Source organism: Chiloscyllium punctatum, chromosome 35, assembly GCF_047496795.1.
Source record: "Chiloscyllium punctatum isolate Juve2018m chromosome 35, sChiPun1.3, whole genome shotgun sequence".
NCBI classification, from domain to species: Eukaryota; Metazoa; Chordata; class Chondrichthyes; order Orectolobiformes; family Hemiscylliidae; genus Chiloscyllium; species Chiloscyllium punctatum.
In genome coordinates, this window is record NC_092773.1 from 67163635 (window position 1) to 67190682 (window position 27048).

Consider the following 27048-nt stretch of genomic DNA (forward strand, 5'->3'; position numbering starts at 1 on the left):
GAGATTGATGTTACTGAGATATAGCAGACCCTGATCGAAATTGACAGGGCGGATAGTGAGAGGATGTTTCTTTATGTGTTGTTGAGATAAGGAAGAATAAGATTAGATTAGATTAGATTAGATTAGATAACTTTACAGTGTGGAAACAGGCCCTTTGGCACAACAAGTCCACACCGACCCGCCGAAGTGCAAACAACCCATACCCCTACATTTACCCCTTACCCAACACTACGGACAATTTAGCATGGCCAATTCACCTGACCTGCACATCTTTGGACTCTGGGAGGAAACCGGAGCACCCAGAGGAAACCCAGGCAGACACGGGGAGAATATGCAAACTCCACACAGTCAGTCGCCTGAGGCGGGACTTGAACCCGCGAAATAAGAAAATGTGTTCCACAGACATCAGCGAAGGCTCAGTAATTTCAGATATTGGGTTGCTGAGAAAGTCAAAGGTTACGGTGGAAAGAGAGATGCATGGTCAACAATTGTTTGCCTCGTGTTATAAAAATGAAGTAATGTGTTGCTAAGAAAAATTCTTTAAATTAAAGAGTATTCCCAGAGAAGCTTGAAATCGGTATGTCAGTTTAATCTGCGTGCTGCGCTGTTTGTCAGCCTTCTATACTTCAGGGAGTTGTGAAGATTACTGAAGATATCATCCGAACAGTCTGGAGTATTAGAATGGGAGGGGATGTGATGATACAGACCCTCGAAACAGTTGCACAAAACAGGCTAGTGGAAATTCAAAATTTCTCAGCTTTTCCACGGGAAGGGGCACGCCTGTTTAACAACCAGAAAAAAACATCGATAAATTGTTAAATTGTGATGGGAAGAATTAACTATTAGATGGTTTCCAAGAATCTATCATCAACTATTTGCCATCTGTGGTAATCATTTGCATCAGAGAAATGAATGGACTCGTGCTCAATTCGCTAACAGAAGAAGGCAGTCATTCAATATATTGTCAGTTGGATGTCGAGAGTCCAAACTGGGATGCAGAACGGCACGTAAATGAGCAAACATTGACCAAAAATAATACATTGTGAGTTCTGGAAAAATGTCCATTTTGGCAGAAAGTATAAAATAAGTGTAAACGCAATATTTGTAGAAGAGTGTTTGTAGAGTTCAGTTACACGAAGGGAGTTGTATGGATCACATAAAATTGGAATGCAGATGTGGAAAATGATCAGAACCGTAAACAGGACCATGATGTTTGGAGCAAAAGATATTGAATTTAAACATAGTGATATTTTTACTGAATTTATGCACGTCAGTGGTGAGACGATGTGCAGGTATGATTTCCTCATTTACAAAAAATGTAATTACTTTTGAAGCTTCTCAAGGATGTTTCTTTTCAGTCTTTCCTGGAATGAAGAGCTTCTGCTTTGACAGCTCAGAATTTTAGACCCCAGTTAAGGCATAATCTTCTTGAAACATTTAAGATAATGCGTAACATTTTCAAGCTGGATTTAGAATAACGTGTTTCATTTTACTACAGACACCACTAGGACATTACCTTAAAAAAGGAATGCATAAGCATAAGTTTCAAAAAAAAGAGGAGATTTTATTGATGGCAAAAGAAATAACACTATGAATAACAGCAGTTAAGACCAACCAGCATGAAAGAAAGAACTGGGATAGAGTGATTTGGATTGGAGGACGTTCACTTTGTCGACTTTTGGGATCGAATAATACTAGGTAAAAACAAGGGCTGCGTATGCTGGAAACCAGGTTAGAGTGATGCTGGAAATGCACAGCAGTTCAGGCAGCATCTCACAAGCAGGAAAATCGATTTTTCGGGCAAAATCCCTTCATCAGGAATAGTGGAAGAGTGCCTGCAGGGTGGAGAGATAAATGGGACGAGGGTAGGGTGAGGAGAAAGTAGCATAGAGTACAATTCTTGAATGGGTGCAGGAAGAGAGGTGATAGGTCAGGGAGGAGGGTAGTGGAAAACAACAAAGAGTACAATGAGTGAATGGGTGTGGGGATGAAGGTGATAGGTCAGAGATGAGGGTGGAGTGGATCGGTGGGAATGAAGGTAGGCAGGTAGAATAGGCCATGGGGAAAGTGCTGAGCTGGAAGTTTGGAGCTGGGGTGAGGTGGGGGAAGGGGAAATGAGGAAACTGGTGAAATCCACATTGATGCCCTGGGATTCAAGAGTTCTAAGGTGGAAGATGAGGCGTTCTTCCACCAGGCGTCTGGTGGTGAGGGAACGGCGGTGAAGGAGGCCTAGGAGCTCCATGTCCTCTGTTGAGTGGGGGGGGGAGTTGAAATGTTGGGCCACAGGCCGGTCTGGTTGATTGGTGTGGGTGTACCAGAGATGATCCCCGAGCGCTCTGCTAGGGAACTTCCAGTCTCCACCATGTAGAGGAGACCGCATCGGGAGCAACGGATACAATAAATGATATTGGTGGATGTGCAGGTAAAATGTTGATGGATTTGGAAGGCTGATATGTGGACTTGGATGGAGTTGTCGGAGGAGTTGTGGACGATGGTTTTGAAAGTCCTGCCGTGGCAGGGGAAGGTGCCAGGGAGGGAGGGTGGGTTGTTGTGTTCCGTATCCATGTACACCAACTAGCCACGAAACGACATGACCAGACATCCTTAGTAGCCATACACTCAGATGACAAGCAACATGAATTCGACAGGGACAACACTTCTATTATCGGACAAGACAAACAGAGAACAGCCAGGGAATTCCTAGTGGCACGGCACTCATCACAGATTCTATCAACAAAGACATTGATCTGGACCCAATATACCGGCGACTGCAGCGGACAGCTAGAACTGACAACCGGAAGGGCAGAGACAAACCATTATAAATGCCAGAGCAAACATCACAGAAGCGTTTCACAGGAGGATACCAAACATTGAGGATGTCACCTAGACAGGGGACGAAACGTCTGCAACACAAAATTCCCAGCTCGGCGAACAGAACCACAACAACTAGCACCTGAGCTACAAATCTTCTCACAAACTTTGACCAAGAACGATTTAAAGTAAAAATTTGCATCTAAATATCTTAACATTTAACAGAGAACGCCTAGTTAACCATTAATCAGAATATTTTTTCTCTAACCCATATTTTACCTTCCCTTCGAAAATACTAGTCCAATAAAACTCCTAATTAATATTTATGAAACCACACTTCGTGTCTCAAAAGCAGGCAGCTGTAGGTTTTAGTCTTCGCATCTTCATGTGTCTTCTTTTCACCTTGTTAATAATTTCTGCGTTAAAGTTTATTGATTGAATAAGGAATTTAAAGATAAGTATTTTTCAAGCAGTCTGTTTAAATGCTGGGCTTGGCAGTTCTCCATTCAACAGTTCAATTTTCAAAATTCACACCCAAAGCATCAGATTGTGTCATTGTCCTTTAAGATCGTGAACATACTCAATTCAATTTGGATTGCAGTTTGATATTTTTCGGGTATAATTTTAACTAATCGGTCTGAATTGAATCTGTTTTTTTTGTCTTTTCCAGGCTGTCGGCGAGTTCTTTTTGTTTTAATCAAATATTACTTTATAAATTCTCCAGCTTTCCCTGAACCCGCCAAGTATTTCACTCTCTTAAAGGTACACCCACATCTTCGTAACTCTTCCCCTTAATAATACAATTTCTTCAGAATGAAAAGGTTGCTTCATTTTTTTCTGTACTTTTAAAACACATTGCCCTAACATGCAGATAACTTTAATACAAGTTCATCTTCACTTTTTCCCATGTACCTGTATGTGCATAATATTAAATTTAAAAAAATCTCAAGTGAAATCTATCAATCACATCCGCGATAATGCATCTATGATTATATTCTTCTGAACCGCAACATGTTTGATTTTTAAATTAAGCGTCTGTAATTTAAGACTCCAACGAAATAATCTCATTATTATATTTAAAACTTTCTAAGAATGTAAGCGGATTGTGGTCAGTGTAAACAAGTCTTTGAGACACTGTTCATGACATACACATTAAAATGCTGTAACGCTAGTACCAAACTCAATCGTTCCCTTTCTATTGTGGAATATTTCCACTGGTGGATGCTGATCTTCTTCGAAAAGCAACCACCTATCAGTTCAATCCCATTCTCACCTTCCTGTAGGAGTACAGCTCCAACTTCAATGTCTTTCACGTCGATGTAGACATTAAAAGTTTCGAAAAGTTTGGTTTAGCTAAAACTGGTGTAGTTGTTAACATCAATTTCATATTGTCGATAGCCTCCTGGCATGGTTCTGTCTCCCAAATCTTTGTGTTGTTCTTCAGAAAATCAGTGAACCGTGCCACTACACTGCTGACGATTGGAACAAAGTCCTGAAAGAATCCGCTGAGTCCTAAGAATCGAAGCACATCTTTCTTCGAGGTTGGTCGTTGAAATTCCGCAATGGCCTTCGTCTTTGCATTCTGTGGGTTGAACCTTCCATCACCAATATTATATCCCAAAAACATCACCTCTGTTTTAGCAATTTCCGTTTTATTTAAATTTATCAACAGTTTTGCTTCCCGTGGTCGTTCAAAATGCTTTGCCAACAACGCCAACTGATCTTTCCAGGACTTACTGAAGATCACTAAATCGTTCAAATCGACTGCACAGTTTGTTAACCCAGCTACTGTCTCTTCATGAGTCTTTGGAATGTAACGGCCGCTTTCTACATTCCAAAGGGCATCCCTTGAAATTAGTACAGTCTATTTGGGATGAGAAACACAGAAAATTCTTTTTTCAACACTGACAAAGATACTTGCAAGTAACCAAGCATTCAGTCCAATTTGTGATGTAACTGGCTTGTCTTACTTTCTCGATGCAGTCTCCAGTCGAGGAATTGGATATGAGTACAACTTCTAAAAGCGTTGACCTTCCGTTAATCAACGCAGAATCATTGAGTCCCGTCCGGTTTGGAAACTAAGATGACCGGCGAACACCACACTCTCTGGATTAGTTCGATGATGTTCTCGGTAGAAGTGGGTACTACAGCTGCTGGAAATTGGAGTCAAGGTTAGAGTGGCGGTAGAACAGCACAGAAGGTCGGGCAACATCTGAGGAGCAGGAAAATTGATGTTTCCTGACAAAGCGCTTTTGCCCAAAACTCGATTTCGTGCCAATTGGATGCTGTCTGACCTGCTGTGCTTTTGCAGCACCACTCCAATCGCGATGATGTTCTCGTCGAACATGACCTCCACCTCCATTGGACCTGTCTGGATTTGAAAGAATTAAGTCGATGGGGTGTTGTTTTCTCGAACCAGTATTCCTTACGTCTACTTCATGAAAAGTAGAATTAGTCCACCCCATCTGATTTGTACGTCTGTCCTTGCATTGCAGAAACAAATCTTCAACTCCGTTCTATGTACCAGAGACAGATAGCTTTCTAATCTACACCAATCTTCAAAGACCTCATCAATTTTAGTCTATTTGAAAACACCTCAACATCCAATCATCTGGATTTAATTTCACATTCTACGGGGCAGTAACTAACAGCTGTTTCTCCAGCTCTTTCTCGCTAGTATGATACAGTTTTATCATGTTCAATGATAGATACGATACATTTTTAAAAATCTGGCAGCTGTAATATATAGTTCACCTGATGAAACATTTTTCTCAATTTGATAGGGACGGCTAAACCTGGCTTTGAAGGGATCGCCTATCACTGGTTACACTACCAACACGTTATCCACTTGGGAAAATGTCCGAGTCTCAGAGTATTTATTTGCCACCTGCTTCATTCTTCATTGCGTCCTTTTTAGGTGCTGTTTAGCTAAGTCACCTACTCGATGTCGACTCTCCATCACGTCCGATACAAAATCAAAATGTGAGATCTCCGGCTTTGGTTCTGGCAATTTTTCTTTAATTAATTTCAAAAGGCCTCTTACTTCATAACCAAATGTTAACTCAAAGTGTCTAAACTGCGTATCTTCTTTTAGGGCACCTCTAACGGCAAATAATACGTTTGGGATGCTTTCAGCCCAACCATTCGGCTAATCTTCATGGTCCGAGGCCACCTTTCTAAAGCTCCCTGGGGTTCAGGACGATACGCACTTGCTTTGAACTGCAGAATACCTCAGTATTCATAACCTTGTATTAAAGCCTCGACCTTAGAATCTGACCCTTGGTCTGATTGAATCTCTCTGGGAAACCCATACCATGTGAAGAAAGTTAGTAACGCGTCTACTACAGTATTTGACATTATACTCCATAATAGAATTGTGTCCAAAAATCTGATAGACACATCCATTATGGTTAACAAGTACCGCTTCCCAATTTCAGTTTCCGGGAGGGGATCTACACAATCAATTATAATTCGCATGCAAGGTTCCTCAAATGCAAGGATTTGCGACAAAGCTGCTCGGTTTATTACCGGCTGTGGTGCATATACCAATTAGCATTTTTGACATGTATGACAGAAGATAACCACATCCTTGTGCATTGCAGGCCAGAAACAAATGTTTTATCGACATTAGCCTGAGTCTCTCGGTGACCTCTTAGATGTACTTTCATGTACCATCAGACTTTCTGTCTGTATGCTACCAGCAACGCAATCTGGTGCACTTCGGTCCATTTATTCTCTGCACTAAACTGCCGTGGTCTCCATTTCCGTCCGAGGATTCTATTAGTCTTTCAGGACGAAACACCCCGGTCTGACACTCTCTCTGTTCAGTGTTTTCCTGCATTATTACGTCAAACTGGGTATCCACTCACTGAACTTTGACTCCTTTACACTTCTCTTTACTTTTCACTTGGTGCTGTGACTTGTGATCGTGGGATCTGGTTATGAAACAGTTTTGGAAAATACCAGGATATTTCTCTCTTGTCATCTGAGTTTCTTGGTTTTCCTTGGGCTTCTCCACAACATGGGCTGTCAGTCACACCTTGGATCCTTCCAAGTAATTCCCAAAGACACACTGAATTCCTGGAACTGATACTGTAAGTTCCCAGTCTTGAGTTGGCACCTGAACCCGATCTTACACAGGGGCATGGTACGTTTCTAAACACCTGTCCCACAAATTGCCACACTCTCGCGTAACACATCAGAAAGAGTGTGCATTAGCTCATTCCTTACTATCAGCGAGTGCTTCTGTAGCACTAAAAATTCTTAATATTTAGAGATGCATAAATTCTTAATTAGTTCTTGTCCTTTTCTCCCCCTGTTCTTTCTGAGCAAACGTTCCCCAGAGATGGGAATTCTTTTTAGAAATCGGGTAGTAACATCATACCCTCTCCAGCCTCGACTGTACACTCTCCTGCCGCTCCTCAGCTCATCTTTGGGTCTTCTTTACTACCTTCACTAATGCTTCAAAATGTGTTGCTGGAAAAGCGCAGCAGGACAGGCAGCATCAAAGGAACAGGAAAATCGACGTTTCGGGTATAAGCCCTTCTTCAGAAGAAGGGATCCTGAAGAAGGGCGTCTGCCCGAAACGTCGATTCTCCTGTTCCTTTGATGCTGCCTGTCCTGCTGCGCTTTTCCAGCAACACATTTGTAAGCTCTGATCTCGAGCATCTGCAGTCCTCACTTTCTCCTACCTTCACTAATTCCACTGGCTTAGATTATTTCATCACATCGTATTTTACAGTGCCTTTCTTTAACAAACAGCACTTTTTTTACGTGTCTCAATTTACTATAGTGGAAACACCTGATGTCTTTCACCTCCCTTCCAAAGTCTTGTGCTTCTTTTTTAATCCTGAGGCAAATTCTTTGCAGTGTTTTCGCTACTCTTTGTTTACTAGTGTAGGATCTCTCTTTCTCCCAATTTCTGTCCCTCACACGATGAAATCCTGGTCAGAAGCTTTTCATATGCACCAACAGGTGCACATCTGCTAATTCTGCTGTCCTTCTCAATACCTGAAAACTCTGTTTCTCCACTTGAAGTCTTACTATCTCTATGTGTGAATTCTTAAACTGCTACAGAGTCTCAAATGTACGCATTTATTTTCAAAACACGCATCCATCGATCAAAATAACTTTCTGGGCGGAGCAGGTAACGGCTGTTTCGTGGTGTTTTTTTAAGTCGCGGAATAGTCCAGTTATTGTATTTTTAACGGCTAAAATTTAACGTGTTTTTTAAGCGCATAGCGGACCCGGAAGCTGGTGTCGCGCTAGCTTACCTGGGAAGGTTTTTTTCTTATAAAAATGTGCAGGAGACGAACCCGAGGCACTACAGTGGTAGAGCCTCCCACCCATCCTCCTCCTCTACCCTAATATTACGACACGTTGTGATAAGCAGGTAAGTGCTGCATTTTGCTTGTTTGTTTCTTTAGATCTAGTCTTTAAAGTTTACCTTTTTAGAGGGTTGGCAGCGAAGGCAGTGCAATGTTCCTCTTGCAACATGTATGAGGTGAGAGAAGCCATTAGCGTCCCTCCTGATTACACTTGCAAGAAGTGCAGCCATCTCCAGCTACTCCAAGACCGTGTTAGGGAACTGGAGCTGGAGTTGGATGAACCGCGGATCATTCGGGAGGCAGAGGTGGTCATAGATCATAGCTTTAGGGAAGAAGTTACTCCGAAGGTTATAGAGAGATGGGTTACAGTGAGGGGGAGTGGGAGGAAGCAGCCAGTGCAGGGACCCCCTGCGGTCATTCCCCTCAAGAACAAGTGTACCATTTTGGATACTTGTGGGGGGGATGACTTACCAGGGGTAAGCAACGAGGTTCAGGCCTCTGGCACGGAGCCTGTCCCCGTTGCTCAGAAGGGAAGGGTGGTGAAAGGTAGAGTGATAGTTATTGGGGACTCAATAGTGAGGGGCACAGATAGGCGGTTTTGCGGGGGCGACAGAGACTAACGATTGGTATGTTGCATCCCAGGTGCAAGGGTACGTGATGTCTCTGAACGTGTTTTCCGGGTCCTTAAGGGGGAGGGGGAGCAGCCCCAGATCGTGGTCCACGTTGGCACCAACGACATAGGTAGGAAGAGGGGTGGGGATGTTAGACAGGCTTTCAGGGAGCTAGGTTGGAAGCTCAGAGCTAGAATGAACAGAGTTGTTGTCTCTGGTTTGTTACCCGTGCCACGTGATAGAGAGTTGAGGAATAGGGAGAGAGAGAAGTTAAATGTGTGGCTACAGGGGTGGTGCAGGAGGAAGGACTTCCGGTATTTAGATAACTGGGGTTCTTTCTGGGGAAGGTGGGACCTCTTTAATCAGGATGGTCTTCACCTGAACCTGAGGCGCACCAGTATCTTTGGGGGGAGGTTTGCTAGTGCTCTTTTGGAGGGTTTAAACTAACTCTGCAGGGGCATGGGAACCTGGACTGTAGCTTTAGGGTACAGGACCTTGAGTGTAGGGAGGTTAGGAACATGGCATCGATCTCGAAGGAGGGTGCCTGTAAACAGGAAGGTGGCTTGAAGTGTGTATACTTCAATGCCAGAAGTATAAGAAATAAGGTAGGTAAGCTTGCAGCATGGGTTGGTACCTGAGACTTCGATGTTGTGGCCGTTACAGAGACGTGGGTAGAACAGGGACAGGAATGGCTGTTGCAGGTTCCAGGGTTTAAATGTTTTAGTAGGGTCAGAGATGGAGGTAAAAGAGGGGGAGGTGTGGCATTGCTTGCCAAGGATAGTATTACAGCAGTAGAAAGGGTGATGGAGGAAGACTTGCCATCTGAGGCAGTGTGGGCAGAGGTTAGAAATAGGAAAGGTGAGGTCACCCTGTTAGGAGTTTTCTACAGGCCTCCTAATAGTCCGAGAGAAGTAGAGGAATGTATTGCGAGGATGATTCAGGAGAAGAGTGAAAGTGGCAGGGTGGTTGTTATGGGGGACTTTAACTTCCCAGATATTGACTAGGAAAGCTATAGCTCTAGTTCGTTAGATGGGTCGGTGTTTGTCCAATGTGTGCAGGAGGGTTTCCTGACACAATATGAAAACAGGCCAACAAGAGGTGAGGCTATACTGGATTTGGTTCTAGGTAATGAACCAGGCCAGGTGTTAGACTTGGAGGTAGGTGAGCACTTCGGGGGCAGTGACCACAACTCGGTGACTTTTACTCGAGTGATGGAGAGGGATAGGTGTGCACTGCAGGGCAACAGTATTAGCTGGGGCAGTGAAATTATGATGTGGTGAGGCATGACTTAGGATGCGTGGATTGGAAAAATAGGCTTCAAGGGATGAACACAAATGATATGTGGAGATTGTACAAGGAACAGCTAATGGGTGTCCTTGATAAGTATGTACCAGTCATGCAGGGAGTAAAGGGTCTTGTGAGGGAGCCGTGGTTTAATAAGGAATTGGAATCCATTGTGAAAGGGAAGAGGGGGGCCTATGTAAAGATGAGGCGTGAAGGTTCAGTTGGGGCGATTGAGAGTTATAAGGTAGCCAGGAAGGATCTAAAGAGAGAGCTAAGAGCAGCGAGAAGGGGACATGAAAAGTGCTTAGTTGGTAGGATCAGGGAAAACCCAAAGGCCTTCTAATGGTATGTCAGGAATAAAAGGATGACTAGGGAAGATATCGGTCCAGTCAAGGATAGTAGTGGGAAGTTGTGTGTGGAGGCGGAGGAGATTGGTGAGACACTAAATCAATATTTTTAGTCAGTATTCACTCAGGAACAGGACACAGTTGCTGATGTGAATATTGAGTCACAAGTGATTAGAATGGATGGCCTTGAGGTACGTAGGGAAGAGGTCTGGGGAATACTGGAAAGGATGAAAAGAGATAAGTCCCCTTGGGCCTGATGGCATTTATCCTAGGATCCTCTGGGAAGCTAGGGAGGAGAAGGCGGAGCCATTGGCTTTGATTTTTAGGTCGTCGTTGTCATCTGGAACAGTGCCAGAAGACTGGAGGATAGCAAATGTGGTCCCCTTGTTCAAGAAGGGGAGCAGGGATAGCCTGAGTAACTGTAGGCCACTCAGTCTCACTTCTGTTGTGGGCAAAGTCTCAGAGAGAATTGTAAGGGATAGGATTTATGAACATCTGGATAGGAATAATGTGATTAAGGATAGTCAGCATGGTTTTGTGAAGGGCAGGTCGTGCCTCACAAACCTTATTGAATTCTTTGAGAAGGTGACCAAGGAAGTGGACGAGGGTAAAGCAGTAGATGTGCTGTATATGGATTTTAGCAAGGCGTTCGATAAGGTACCCCATGGCAGGCTAATGCAAAATCTACGGAGGTATGGCATTGAGGGTGCATTAGAGGTTTGGATTAGGAATTGGCTGGCTGGAAGGAGACAGAGGGTAGTAGTTGATGATGTAGTTTCATCTTGGAGCGCAGTTACCAGCGGTGTTCAACAAGGATCTGTTTTGGGACCATTGCTGTTTGTCATTTCTATAAATGACATGGAGGAGGGGCTTGAAGGCTGGGTGAGCAAGTTTGCGGATGACACGAAAGTCGGTGGAGTAGTGGACAGCGAAGAAGGATGTGGCAGGTTACAGCGGGATATAGATAAGCTGCAGAGCTGGGCAGTAAGGTGGCAAATGGAATTCAATGTAACTAAGTGTGAAGTCATTCATTTTGGCAGGAGTAACAAGAAGATGGATTACTGGGCTAATGGTAGACGACTTGGTAGTGTGGATGAGCAGAGGGATCTTGGTTTCCATGTACACAGATCTTTGAAAGTTGCCACCCAGGTAAATAGTGCTGTGAAGAAGGCATATGGTGTACTGGGCTTTATTGGTAGAGGAATTGAGTTCCAGAGACCTGAGGTCATGTTGCAGTTGTATAAGACTCTGGTGCGTCCTCATCTGGAGTATTGTGTGCAGTTTTGGTCGCCATACTACAGGAAGGATGTGGAGGCATTGGAACGAGTGCAGAGGAGGTTTACCAGGATGTAGGCATGGTAGGAAGATCGTATGAGGAAAGGCTGAGGCACATGGGACTTTTCTCAAAAGAGAAAAGAAGGTTTAGCGGATATTTGATAGAGGTGTACAAGATGATTAGGGCTTTAGATAGTGTTGACAGTGAGAACCTTTTTCCGCTAATGAAGTCAGCTGTTACTAGGGGACACCGCTTTAAATTAAGGGATGGTAGGTATAGGACAGATGTTAGGGGTAGATTTTTTACTCAGCGGGTTGTGAGTTCATGGAATGCCCTGCCATTAGCAGTGGTGGAATCTCCCTCTTTATGGTCATTTAAGCGGGCATTGGACAAGCATATTGAGGCTATTGGGCTAGTTTAGATTAGGTAGGCTTCTGTCGGCGCAACATCGAGGGCTGAAGAGCCTGTACTGCGCTGTAATTTTCTATGTTCTATGTAATTATTTCGAGCTCAACATATGTCTGACCTGGTTCCTTCTTTGTGCTTCTGATACCAATTCATCAGCACTTAAAATACCCTGTATAACCTCTTCATAATCTCTTGAAACCTCATTGGACACTGCGGCAAATACATCACTAACTCAGCCTACCAGTTTAATCTGAACTAGCATTCACCATAAATCCTTGGGCCACTCCATTTGCCAAGCCAATTTTTCGAATAAAATAGAGAAGGTTTCTGTATCTTTCTCTTCCAAATGTGGTAGAGTACTTAAATATGTTTTTCTGACTAAGTCGTAACTACTCACGTTCAAATTCGGCCTCTTTTTGCTCAACTGACAACTTTCTCTCTTTCTTTTTCCTCTCTGTCTCTTCTTCTTCTCCCTTTCTTCTCTTTCTCCTTGTTTAGCCATTAACCTGCTCACTCTCTCTCTCTCTCTTTTTTCCTCTCTCTCAACTCTATCTTCATCGTTCTCTTTCTCTTTTCTCTCTCTTTTTGCTCAGCCAAGAACCTCCTCACTCACACGTTTCCTCTCTGTTTCTTCCTTCTCTCTCGCTTTCCCTTTGTCTCTCGCCCATCCCCCCTCTCTTTGTTTAGCTTCTCACTAAATCTTCCTCAAATGTAATTTAAGTTTTTCTATCTCGACTGTACTTGCCTGTTTCTCTGACACACGGAAGAGTTTGAGTAATTTCCTTACAATTTCTACTTTACTTTTGTTCTTGTTTAAACACAAATCTAACTTATTTCCTAAATTTCAAAGTATGGCCTTTTTCTTTCTTTCTCAACTTTCTTGACAAAACTGAGAATCATTTTCAAATCCCAGAACCTCTTCAGCATTTTTAAGAGCCATTTCGCTTACACTTCACCTTAATTAAATTAATTGTTTCACCTACCGTTTATTTAAAGATCTGGAGCGCTAACCTGTAAGTGTTTAAATCTGCTGGGGCCTTGCGCAACCATGAATCTATTCAAATTTCTCTAAACTATTTCAAATCACGGGCCCGCGCCCCCAAAATGTTACGACACGGGGTAAAGCCTCCTGCTAAATTTACCAATAACAGAGAAGGAATTTATCCAGTTCAGTAATGTGCAGTAATGAGTAAAAATCCGATAGGCCAAGAGCGACTTTCAGTAAAAATCAACAACTTTACTGCTCAGAGAACAAATGATCTAAACACTATTTACAATTCTTTCCTCTAACCTATCTGTTAATTTCCATTCTACAATACGAATCCGATAAAACTGCCAATTAAGCTTTACAATATCAAAATTCTTGTCGCTAAGCTGGCGGAATTCGTGTTTCTATTTGGATGTTTTATCGTCTTCTTATATTCTTCTTCGGATTTTCTGTGTTACAGGTCACTGATGGAAAGTGTACTTTTTCATGCTGTCTATGCATATGTTGGGCTTGGTTGTTCTCGTCTCAACCGTTTAATTTCTCCCGGTCTTATACCCTCAAATTATCTGATTTGTCATTGGCTTTTAAAATTATCAATCTACTCAGTCCAAGTTGGATTCGGATTTGACAATTTTCGGGGTATAACGTAAACTTATTGACATAATTTCTAACTTTTTTTTGTCCTTTCAGGCCACTCAGCGAGTGCTGTTTATTCTTAATCAAATGTTACTTCGGAAATTCTCCAGCTCTCGTTGTACTTGCGACATTCTTTACATTGTTAAAGGTGCAGCCACTTCTTCGTAACAGATTGATACACAATGATTCCTAAACCCCTTTGTGCAGTTAGTCTGAAACCAAAATGGCATTAGCCTGACAGTAAGTTGGGAAACTACTGGAGTGTACTATAAAGGATATGACAAACAGTAACTGGATACTTTGAAACAATGGGAGACGTATGACTTTATAAAAGGGGAAAACTTTAAATCTGTTGGATTTTATGCTTCGCTGTTGCCATAAGTCGCAGCATAGACAAAGGTAGGCGAGGGCGCTTGCGGTCGTGGGACGTTTGAAATTTCAGATACATTTTGACAAGTTTTAATAAGGGCTGAATCTTAGCGAGGTCGAGAATATGGCCCCTTAAAGGTCAATGGGGCTCTCGATGTGGAACCATTGTTGAAATGTGAGATCTAAAGCAAATAAGTTGCTTCAGGATTGATGTTGGAGAAAGACATGGAACTGGAGAACGTGGGAAAATAAATGGCGATGTATTCAAAAAGAGTTCAAGTTGGAGAACCGAATTGCTCGTTGTCTTTACATAATAAATGGTAGATAAAGCAATGAGATATTATCAGATGTATCTCAGCATCTTGGGGGAACATAGGCAAGAAATTGCGCAGCTCTTGCAGCGGTTTTTATATCTTTGATAGCCACTGCAGGCAAGTGTGACTGATGAGTGGGATGGGTAAGTTGGAGAAGAGTCTGAAAGACAGGAATGTTATGGCAACTCATGTCTAACGAACCTGACCAAATTTTTGAGAACGTAGACAAGTGATAGATCAATGCAGAGCAGTAGACATTGTCTGTACGGAGTTCAGAATGCCCTTTGACAAGATTCTGCATTGCAGATGGTTATTAGTTCTGGACACTCATCATCAGCGAGCGCTCAGTAACTGGATACAAATTGGATTGACAGGAGAAGAAAGAATTCGTTCATAGAGGTTTACTGCTCAACATGCAGGCTTGTGACCAAAGGTGTGTCGTGGGGTTCAGTGCTAGATTCACTCTTGCGCATCAATCATATATACGATTTGGTCGAGAATAAAAGAATCATGGTTAGCAAGTATGTGGTGACACTGAAGTTGGTGGTAAAGTGAACAGTGAAGAGGGGTATATAAAGGTACAACGGGATCAAAATTACTGCTGGGCCAGTGAATCTCGGAATAGCTGGTGGAGAAATGCACGATGTTGCATTTTACTAAGGCAAACCAGTGCGGGCCTTTTAAGTTCATGTCAGGACCCTAATAGGACGTGGGGATGCAGATGCACAGTTCGTTGAAAGTTGCATCACAGCTAGATAGGCGGTTGAAACAGGCATTTGTGATGTTTGCCTTCATTGGTCAGAGGATTTAGAATAGGAGTTGAGATGTCATGTTGTGTCTGCACAACATTTGAGAGGCCAACACAAATGCATCTGGATAAACATATCTACTTCACGTGTGTCCTTTAGGAAAAGACATCTGACATTGTAACGTGGTCTGGCTAACATGCAACTCCAGACCCACAAAAATGTGGCTAATTCTGAGTTGCCCTCTGGGCAATTCGCTGGAGAGCAAAGAATGCTCGTCCAATCAATGACATCCTCAGCGAATGAATGACTAAATAAGAAGTTCTATTTCCATCGCTACCTCTGCAAACTGCTCCAACTGCAGAAATTTGTACTGGCTTTGTAACATTATTCAGGCCCTCGCCACCTTCTGTCAAACTCTCACCACCTACAGCACGTTCAAATCTCCCGGTTTCTATTATCTCATTAAATCCTGACAATTGTTCCTCTTTCTACTGCGATCCACCTGCTGGCAGACTACTTGCGATCCCCTTAACAAATACTTGGATGTTTCTGAAACTTTGGTTTCTGCAGAATTGTTTTCAGGTTTTTTGTCTTCTGAGCATGTCTTCATCAAATCTGATCCTTTCTGTCCTGCATGAAGCACAGGTGGGAATGTCTTGATGAGGTATTGCATTTATGTTGAATATGATACAGTTCCTTCAAATGTTATCCACTATTCATTTCCAGTCACACATCTCAATCTGTTTATTCTAATTACTATTCTCAGTTCTCCTCTCAAACTCAAACTTTGTTTCCTATTGTAGAATGTGCTTTATGGTCAGTTTAAAACTTCATAATCTCTTTGAATTCCTTTATACTGCAATTTCCTGGAGAATCGCTCAGTGTGACATCATCACTTCAGTCAGCTTCACCACTCAATGGTCGATCCGAGACAGTTACTTCCCTCGACAGTTGGACAATGTGTTACTCAAAGAAATACCGGCAGAAACATGTTCTGGACTCCTCTTCGAATATCACTCTTGCCAGTGAGACTATACCGGATTATACAAAGATTGAACTATTCCAAAATTATCAAAGCCTTTGTTAAAAACTCCAATTAATTACTGTTCAATGCAGAGATGAGCAATAAAATGTTGGTAGGCAGACGGAAAACTGCTTTCCTGCTTCTGCTTTTGAAACGAATTTCGCAGAAATTGCATTCAGGCTGATTCAACTGAATAATCTGAGGCCAAATGGTTTCCCTGTAATGCCCTTGCAATCCATAAATATCAGGGTTTATCAGTCCTGCATTCTCATTCTGCCTGAATACCCGCAAGTTGGTTTATCATTGTATGCTTATGTTCCACTTTTTTCACCATATAGTCCCGTATCTCTGGTGAATAAATCTCAATTATCTCTGTCATAACTCCGTCTTTTTTAATTGCAGCTACTTTTTCCATTCCATAGAAACAATTATAATTATGTTTTCCCCCATTTTCATGTCACACACCTATTTGTTAACGTATAGTTTTAGTTAAACTGTGCCCCTTCCTGTTCCTTTCTGCTTGACATCAGCCACATCGCCATGCTGTTCAGATGGCTTCACCATTTCACTTTGGATTTAGAAAGCTCCTTTCTGCTGAATCCTGTTCCAATATCCTCGCTGTCAGTTTAAAACCCTGTCCATAAATCTACTGGTATGATTAGCCAGGACATTGGGTTCCAGCATTCTTACTTCTAATTCACTCTAATTCACGCATGTGTGCGTTTCTGGCTGGTCAGTTTTTCTTGCCCAACCCCAGCAGATCTTGAACTGAGCGGCTTGCTGGGCCATTTCAGAGGGTTTGGGTCTGGAGTCATATGTAGTCCAGACCGCCTGCCTCAAGCAGATATCCTTCTTCAAAGAATATTAAGCAGTTAGATGAGTATCATTTTCACCGGCATTAAGTTCTGCATGAATAGTCTAGTGAGAATAACACTAGTCCAATGCGTCTGTCACTGAAACATCATTCATCCTTGAATGCTGATACTAGTGCAGCATGTATCAGCCCCACTCCTTCCTGACCACTGTTTGATCCTGATACCTTCCTGCACACTGTTGATATCACTCAGTATCTCTTCATGTTGCAACTGACACCATGTGGGTCCAATTGCTGCCTCTGACTGCACATTTTGCAGCTACTCCAGCTCCTGAGACAAAAGATTTCTCCACTCCACGAAGATGAGGCAGCACAGCTTCGGAACGGACACTAAGATTTTCCAGATCAGTGTCGGATTCCATTCCATTCGCCATGTGTTATCCTCACTGCATCAGTCGAATTTCCTATTCTGCCTATTTCTCTGTCTCCTGTAGGTTCTTGGGAAGTTCTTGACTCAATAAACTTCCCAACTGCCGGGTGTCTCTTCCATTGCCTCATGAACGCAATAGGTCAGTCCAAAAGCAGTGAGATCTTGAGCCTTCAATAAATCTAGGAGTGAGTAAGGGTCACACGGCTGACATATCCTGACAAAGATGCAATGTCAAAGAGTGAGCACAGAGCATGAGTGCCCCATCTGAATTCCCACCCTCTTCTGAGAGAATTTCTTTCAGCCCTGCTGGACTAAAACTTCCTGAGACAGCAGAGGGAGTTCACTGTTATCAATACACGCCTGTGCTGCATTAGTGAGCATACGTACAACAGAGGGTAAAGCAGGCTTCCCGAAGGAAGGTGATATTTAGGTTTGGGACCTTTCTGTTCACTAAATGCTCTCCAACACTCTGTTGTCATATCATAGAGTCATACAGCAAAAATAACATGCCTTTTCGTCCACTTTTTCTGCGCCAATGCCTTGAATGCTTCTAACTCCGAGAACAACTCAGATATATGCAACCTCCTCCCCGCCGACAATCCCACTATATAATTGAAAGCTACTCCAATGCTGACTATTTCCCTATCTTTCTAAATTGATCCAGTCTGAATAATATGCCCAAGGCCGGTAATCTCCTCCTCCAGTCATAATAACAAACCACGCTTATAGTCATCTTGCATAATACCTTCTTCAACCCTGTCTCTGCAACATCTGCAGCCCTTACCAATATCACCATCGGTGCCCTTTCCTCCAGCCCCAAAAGCTCATGTTATCACTATAACCTTCAACTCCTATAACACTCTTACCTACGATCCGACATCACCACACGACCTCTGTAAACATCTGCCATCCTTACAGACGCTTCTGACAGTACAATCTCATCCAGTTTTTCAAGACTGTCCTGCCTTTGTAAACTGCTCCAATCCCTGCAACCCTGCCTGTGTAAAGCGCTTTAATGCCATTTGAACTCTCCCCATGTCTGCAACCTCATGTAGCTCTGCATTTTTCTCAATCGCTGTGACCTACGCCCGTCATGACAATGCTATGTAACTCTACCTCCTTCCAGTACGACCAACCTTCCTAACTCTGAAACCTCCCGATGCCATTAAAACCATCTATGTACATGAAAATCCCTCTTCATTGCGGTATATCACTTCAGTCGCGAGGTCTATCACTTTCTGCAACTTCCTTCAGTCTGATGAACCATCCAGTGTCCACATTCGTCTGTATTACTAACTGCATTTAATCCCGAAAACCATCACCACAAACCTCACCGTAACAGTAACGTCTTCCAGCTCCTCCCCATTTCTGCACACCATCATGTCTCTATTACCCGAACTAGAATGTCATTTCTTCTTGACAACCCTCACGATTACAATCAAATTCTTCATTTGCTACAACCCACTCCATCACTCAGCAACTTCTTCCTGTTCCTATTCCCCATTGTGCATGTAAATTCCGAGAGCCATGAGAAACAATTGTCTATTTCCTCCTGCACAAATGGCAATTTTTAAAATATATATATTCAAAACAATCTCCTATAATCCTCCCTGTCACAGTGACCTTCTGCAACCTCTACATACAGCCTTTCTCAATTAGCTCCTCCAGCTTCAAAAACTCTGCATATCTTGACAAACATCTCCTGTATGAATGACTCTCCCTATCCCTTTACTCTCGATCAGACTCCACTCCTTATCTTTGAATACTCCCCAAGATACTACAACCCTCCATACCTCTTGAACCTGCTCCAGTCACGCCTCCTGAACCAATCTCTGTAACCTGCTCCAGTCACTCCACCTCTCCCTATCTCTGTATCTTCCACAGTCACTCCAAACTATCTCCCTATCTCTGCAACTCCTCTAGCATCCCAATCCTCCCTATCTCTGTAGCGTCTCCCATTCACTCCAACCCTCCCTATCTCTGGAAACTCCCTCAGTAACTCTGGCCCTCCTTATCTCAGTGACCACCTCCAGTTGAGCCAGTATCGTAGGGAGTGAAAGCAGGAACAGGGCAGTGAGTGAGATTGTCAGCCGAGATCATATTGAATAGGAGGGCAGGCTCTTGGGGCTAAATAGCCTACCCCTCCCCCTGTGCTTTATTTCTGAGTAATGTTCCCTGTCGCCATAACCTCATTCAGTCCCGGCGACCCGACATGTCAGTGCAAACTACTCAACGTCCTATCACTGAAACTTTCTCACACAACAGAATACTCCCTATCTGTCAAACCTCCTCCAGTCCCTATAGGCCACCAAAGCTGTTTGCTCCTTCAGCCTGATAACCCTGCCTGGCTTTGTAACGTCGGCCAGATGCTGAAACCCTCCCATTCTCTGTAACATTATATCCTACAGCGTCCCCAACTTTGTGTGCTCCTCCAATCCCTGCAATGGCCATTGCCACTGTCACTTCATCCCACACACTGAACCCCCTTCCAATATTGAAACCTTCTCTGCCACTGTTACCTTCTCCTACCTGCCTCCCTGTCTGTATGATCCTCTGTAGTTCATCTGCCGACTCTGTATCTGGAATCTATACCAGCTACCGTAGCCTTACTTACATCTGTAAACTTCAGTCCCTTCACATTTCTCTGTAACTGCTCCAGCAGCTCTATCACTCCCCATTTAACAAGGCTGCTTCAGTCCCTGCCAGGCTCTGCATTCCACTCTCTCTCTCATCTCCTCCCGTCCCTGCAAGTCTCCCTTTATTTAATGTACATTTGCAGCCACAACAGCACTTCACGTCTCTGTTTGCTCCTCCACCCCCTACAGACGTCCCAGCACTCAAACACTCTCTCATTGTGTAACTCCACAACTCTCCCTCTGCATTCTATATTACTCTCCTAAAACTATCCCTCTATCTGGATGTAGGTTTGCTCGCTGAGACGGAATCTTCCAGCTCAGCTAGCAAACATGCATCCAGAACTTTAACCTGAGCTACAAATCTTCTGCAAGTTCGCTAATATGCCTCTATAGGTAGACAGCTCCAAATGGTCCAACCTCCCCATCTCTGAAAACTCCAACACCTGCAACACGCCTCCATATCTGTGATAACTCTTCCAGTCCTGCAACCCTCTCAAAATGTGGATACCCGAGAGACCTCCCTCTCTGTGCAATCCTCTGAAGTCTCTGCAAATCTCTTCGTCTCGAGAAGCCGCTCCAGAGCCTGCGAATGTCCCAATCCAGTTCCAACAAGACTCATTGTCTGTGTAGCACCTTGCTGTCATTATCACTCATCCCGTTAGTGTGACCTCCTCAAGGGTCTCCATCCAGCTACTCATCACTGCAATCTTCTCCAGCTCTAACAACCCTCTCTCTGTAAACGTCAACCTTCGCTACAAACCTCCCCACCCCAGGAATCTCCGTGGCATTGTGGCTCATTGATTAGTCCAGCTGCCTCCTTAAGCCAGTGACCCGTGGTCGACTCCAGCCTCAGATGATTGTCTGTGTCAAGTATGCACATTCTCGCCATGTCTGCGTGAGTTTCCACCCACATTATAAAGATGTGCAGGTGAGTGGGCCACGGGAAATTATCCACCTAAGACTGTTTCTGTGATTCCATGAAACAGATATAGGACTAGGCCACTTTGACCATCGAATCTATTGCACCATTTAATATAGCTGAATTGTTTCTCATCCCCATTCTCTCACCTACTCCCTCTAACGCATGATCCCCTCACTCATCAAGAACTTATCTATCTCTGATTTAAAATACTAAATTACTTGGCCTCCACAGCCGCCTGACGCAGTGAGAGCATTGGTTTATCATGCTCTGCCTGAATAAATTCCTCCACATCTCCATGTAAAATGGTCGCTCATTCATTTTGAAACTGTACCCTTTGGTTCTCCTCTCTCTTGCAAGAGGAAACATCTTCCGTGCGTCCACTACATTCAGGCCCCTCAGGTTCTGTAAGCTGAATTCAGATTCCACCGCCGCCTACAGACCCCCGAGTCTTCAACTTCTCGTTATAAAACAAGCATTTCATCCCTGGTATCTTTCTTCGAAACCTCTTTTCCGCACCCCCTCACGTGTTTTTTCCACACTGTTAATCTACAACGTGTCGAGTGTGGTCCGAAAACTGACTCCTGTGGCGCTCCACTTGTCACAGAGTGACTGTTTTATACATACTCTCTGTCTTCTGATCGCGCCAAGCATATTATTCTGAAAGCATGATTTCACTTCACAAGCACTACTGATTTAATTTTTCTGCATGGCTGTAGACAGCAGAGTAGATAAAAAGGAGGATTTTTTGATATTTTTCAGAATCCTTTCAACAAGGTCCGACTGAAGAGGTGGACAAGCAAGACTGGCACATGTACGATTGGCGGGAATGTGCTGGGATAGATTGAGAATTCTTTAACAGACAGAAAACTAAGCTGAATAAATGGATTAGTGTTTGATACCTAACTGTACACAAATGGATTCTATGCATTCGATGAATGAACAAAATCTAATGTTTCTATGTTTGTTGATGACTCAAAAATAGATGGGAAAGTGGGTTGTATGGAGGAAGCAAAGGGACATAAATCTTCCGTGAGTTTCACTATTTAAAAAAAAAATCATTGATGGGATGTGGCCATCACTGGCGAGGCCATGATTTTGTTCCCATCTGTAATTACCTGGAGAAGGTGGTGGTGAACTGCCTTCCTGACACCCTGCAATCCTTTGGGTGTAGGGACAGACACAGTGCTGGAAGGATGGAGTGTGGCTTGGAGGAAATTGGACATGCTGGTGCTCCCGTGAAACTGGAACTTCCGTCCTTCCAGGTTATTGTTATTTTTTCCGGATTTGTGAAGTGCTGTTGAAAGGCCTCCCTGAGTGTCCTTCGTGCTGCTCGTCGATCTTTCGTTAACTTATTCATTCATACATTCATCTCTCAGTCACTCACTCACGCACTTTCTCTTCTGCTGGATGAGTCAGCATTAATTGTTGATGTTGAGTTGTCTTTGAGATGCTGATTGCCAGCTGCCTTCTTGAGTCACTGCACTAGCCGTCTGAAATGTTGATATCGGTGTATCCTCCAGCAAGCGCTACAAAAATCTCACCTCTGTAACTGCACACAGACATGCAGGTTTCCCTTGATAACTGCCATCCTCACCTAGCTACGACTTCTTTTGTTCCTCACAATATCTCCCCTATTCCACTTCCATCTGCGCTGTTGATCTGTTGAATTTCTTTATTCTTGTTTAAACTGTTGATCAAGTATCAGCGCTTCGTTGCTAATTTTGTAACCCTTCAATATCTGCAACCCTCCATATCAGTTTAACCAATTGCAGCACAGGTTTCCCTCCTTAAGTCCCAATGAATTTCATAGGCTGGATGTGTTGAAATGGCCCTTTCCACGCTCCTTATCCACCTCATCTCTGTCAGTCGCCGCAATCCCACTATTTTGAAATGTTCCCATTCTCAGTGTAGTCTCATGTCCTTGAACGACATCAGTTCTCTAAAATCTATATTCTTCCCAGTTGAAGTGGGGTGATAAACCGCCCCGTGTTTACCGTGGAACAAGGCCCACATCGGGAGAGCCAGCAGTATCCATTTTAAAGCAAACAGTATTCATTCTCAAACAGCAGCTGCCAGCCCGACCACATGATTGGGCGAAGGGGCCCAAAGACAGATCCGAAGACACACCGGACCAGACACTAGTCAGGACTCCAGACAATGGTCATGACTCACAGATCGAAACCCACCCTATAATCTCGTCAAGGTTCCAACTGACACACACCCATAACCTGATCATGCAAAACAGTCCTACACAAAAGGCAAACACCAAACGAACAGGATGAATCGAACAGACTCTTTGGAAGTAACAAAGGCGGGTGCTAGCCTCCAGCCCTCACGGAGAGACAAGCAGATAGCACCCGGACCCATTTACGTAAAGATAAACAGCAGACCTTTTGTGTATGCTGCCGACTCTCCGAGGACGGCAGGAAGCTTGACATTCACACATACTCCATCCGTGATTGCCACCATTCACACTCATTCATACCCAATCTTCTACATCCTGACTCATGAAGTATATAACTTGTAACATCGCGCGGGGAACGGGAGAGTGATCGAGATTCGGACCTCGATTGGTCTCCGCCGGCGTGAAACACTTTAATAAATTACCGATTGTCGAACCGCACTCTGGGCTCGGACTGAGATAATTTCAACCGCGCTAACACAGTTATTGAAAGTCTTCGAACTCTGTCACGTCCCACAGTCTCCAGCACCTGCAACACTCCCTGGCTGTCATTTTACATTTATTGAAGCATTCATATTTCTTTCAGCAGTTCACTAAAAGTCCTCTGGTTTCTAGAAAGCTCCGTCACCAACAAGCCACCATCTCTCGGTTTCCTTTGCCTCCTTCAGTGTCTGCAACTCTCCCTGTATATTACAGCAACCTCTCCAGATAGCCTGTTGCATCCCTGACAGCTTTCTTAATCCCAGTAAAATTTTGTGTCCAATGTAATCCTCCTCTGTTCCACTGTCTTCCAGGCACAACAGCGATCCAGTCAGGGAGCAGTGCGAAATGAGATGCTATGATCTCATCTGAGGCTTAAGGCCTACCATAACCTGTGAATCACAAAGGCAGAGAACCTGACAGTGGGCAACACAGACCAGGGGAACATAAATTAGCAACGAGGATCAAGGTCGAAGGAGACTTTGAGTTCGAGAAGCAGCAGAGCAGGAGGCTCGAAATCACTACAAAGTCACAGAAGGATGAACATGTGAGGGAGCAAAATGAAACAGGAATTTGGGCCAACTCACAACTGGGAGTTGCCGAGACAGAAGGGTGGGAGGTTATAAATCAGCATTCAGGATCGAGGCATCGTCATACTTGTGAGTCTCAGAGACAGTGGCCTTGTGAAGGAGCAAAGTGGAGTGGAAGCTGCATGATTACGCGTACCTGGAAGTCACAGAGACGGTGCCCTTGGAAGGGAGCAGGGTGGAGTGGGAGTTTGAGGATTAAATTTACCTGGGAGTCACAGAGATGGTTTCACCGTGAGGGAGACTAAAGTGGGAGCTGGACGATTACCCAAACCTGGGTGTCATCGAGACAAATTTCTGCTGCTGGGACATGCATGCCATGAGTTTGAAAGAAGTGCAAGACATATCACAGAAAGGCTGCAATTTAATTGGCTGGTTACATTCCGTTATTAGTGACTGTCTGTATATTTCCATAGGTTAGCTAATTTATTTTTCAACTTCTGAAAGAAGTTTTGAACTGAGAAATTAGAAAAGAAATCTCAGCCAATAAAATACAGTAAACTCAGTAAGCCATAGTTGAATAAGGCAGTTAACTCTAATGTTATTTCACTGATGTTAACTTTACACGAAGTAAAATAATTAACTAAAACTACGTATGTTGCAGTTTACGACATGGTGGTGTTCTGTTACATTGGGTAGTCACCGGCCCTGCTGGTCTTCTTGATGAACACCGTTGTCTTGAAGCTCAGACATCGACTGGAGGCTCTGTGGGACATCCATGATGCTGAGAGTGAGGTGGATAGCACATGCAGAGAGAGGACCACCCTGCAGACATGACAGCCTGGAAGAAGGAAGAAAATGGGTGCCCCAAAAAAGGAAACAATATAGCCTGATTCCTCTTTCTCAAATCATTTTTCCAGTTTGTAAGTTGATGAAGGTGCTGGTTGCTCAGTGAGTGCAGTCAGAGCCATCTTTGTGACACCACAAGTAACCTAACTGTACGTCGGGCGAGAGAAGGAAGGAGTAGCAATTGTCAGAGGCCATTCCGTAAATTTAGGAAAACGCAATCATTTGTATAACTGTCAATGTAACTCCAGGACGGTGGGGTCAAGAATCTCACTGAGTCTGAAGGGCAGCCACATGTGAAATAATGAACAGTCAAAGGCCATGATATGAATGACATGGATTCGAAGGGTGAAATGGCCTTTGAATCAGAATGTAGGGATCTACGTGGATGGTTCGCTAGCAGATACTCATATCTTGCAATCCCTGACATACTGCTAGCGCCGTGTGCAAGTGAGAACAGAACTCGAGGTTTTAGAGAGAAGAGAGCGTGACTGGAACGATGGTGCAGCAGAAAGGGATTCAGATTCATGGGGCACTGGGGCCGGCTCATGGGAATGCAGCAACTGTACAAGGTAGCTTGGAAAGAAAGTGACAGAGCTGGAACTGAATTCCTTGTGTGGTATTTGGTCGGGTTTGAGAATAACTTGGCGTGCGTGTGGGATTCAGAATGGAAAAATAGAGGAGACTACCAGGATTCACAAAATACTTGAAGATGCTGCTGGTAATTTGCATCAACATGTTTAACAGTGGAAAATGGAGTAAGAAATGAAGTAGATACACTGCATGGATGTGAATGCTCAGAATCTGGGGAAGTGCAGATGCAGATTGGCGTGTGGAAACCTGATATACTGATAACCAAGAGCTGGCTCAAGAAATGGGTGTAAAGTATTCCGGAGTGAAGTGAAAGAATGGAGAGTAGAATTATTGGTTTAGATTTGTGTTAGTTAAGGAGAAAAGGAGAAAGAAGATGCGTCCAAGGACAGGTGGGTTTGGTTGGTGCTGCAGGACATAAAGTGAAAAATTGCCCTATGAGGTACCGTCTATAGGCAACGAACCATTGGAAAGGATGGAGAGAACAGATAGGTAGTGACAGTTAAGAACGATGAAAATACTGGAGATTTGTGAGGTTGAGAATCTTACATTATCCACATATGGACTGGGATTCTGGTATTGGAGGGTCATGAGGAGTGTGTTCCTGTATTACAAAGAGGACAGCTGACTGCAGGCGTACGTCTCCAGCCCAAGAAAGCATGCACTTTTCTACCTGGTCTTTGGCAAAGAGTTGGGAAAAGTGAATGCAGTGTCAGTCGGGAAGTGTTTTGGTGCACAGCGATAATTTTATTGGAAATTTCAGAATGATGATCAAGAATACTATTCAATAATTGAGAGGGAGAAACATAAGTTGACTGAGGGCAGCATTCAATGGGGAAAGAATGAAGGTTTGAATAGAACAATAAGTTGGTCAAAAAAAAGAACAATGTGGTCCCATCAAAGTGCAGATCGTTTGGGTCCAGTCGAGGAATTGTCCCTCAAATAGGAAAGACAGGAGGAACAACCCAACACTCACTAGATGACAGAGAAGAACAATAAAATAGAAACAACAGATAAAAAATCTAATTGTGACCCAGGAGGAATGCCTAAGTGGAGTTGGAATATCAGGGGAGACTTTTGAGAAAACTGAGTGCCAACATAGAGCTGTCCCAGAATATTATGTGGGCATCTTCGAGTGAGCGTGTTTAGAGATGGAGAAAGGCTGGGTTGAATCTCTAATGAGGAATTATTCTGGAAAGCCATCTCTGCGAGTAGTAAGGATAGAGTTGGATGTGTTGTAGATGCATGTTCAATGGTAACATTCAAGAGGGGATTGGATGATTATTGATAAATAAGTGTGTAAGAATGTGGGGAAGGAGGACATCATTACGCAACAATGCGTTCAGTTGAAGAGCTGGTCTAACCATGATCAGCCACATTCGATTCTTCTTTGCCAAAATGCATTTTTGTGATTCGACGTAATGTCTTGAGAGTTCTCCAAGTCAAAAAGGAGTCCGCCCTTGTAACCTCATCGAT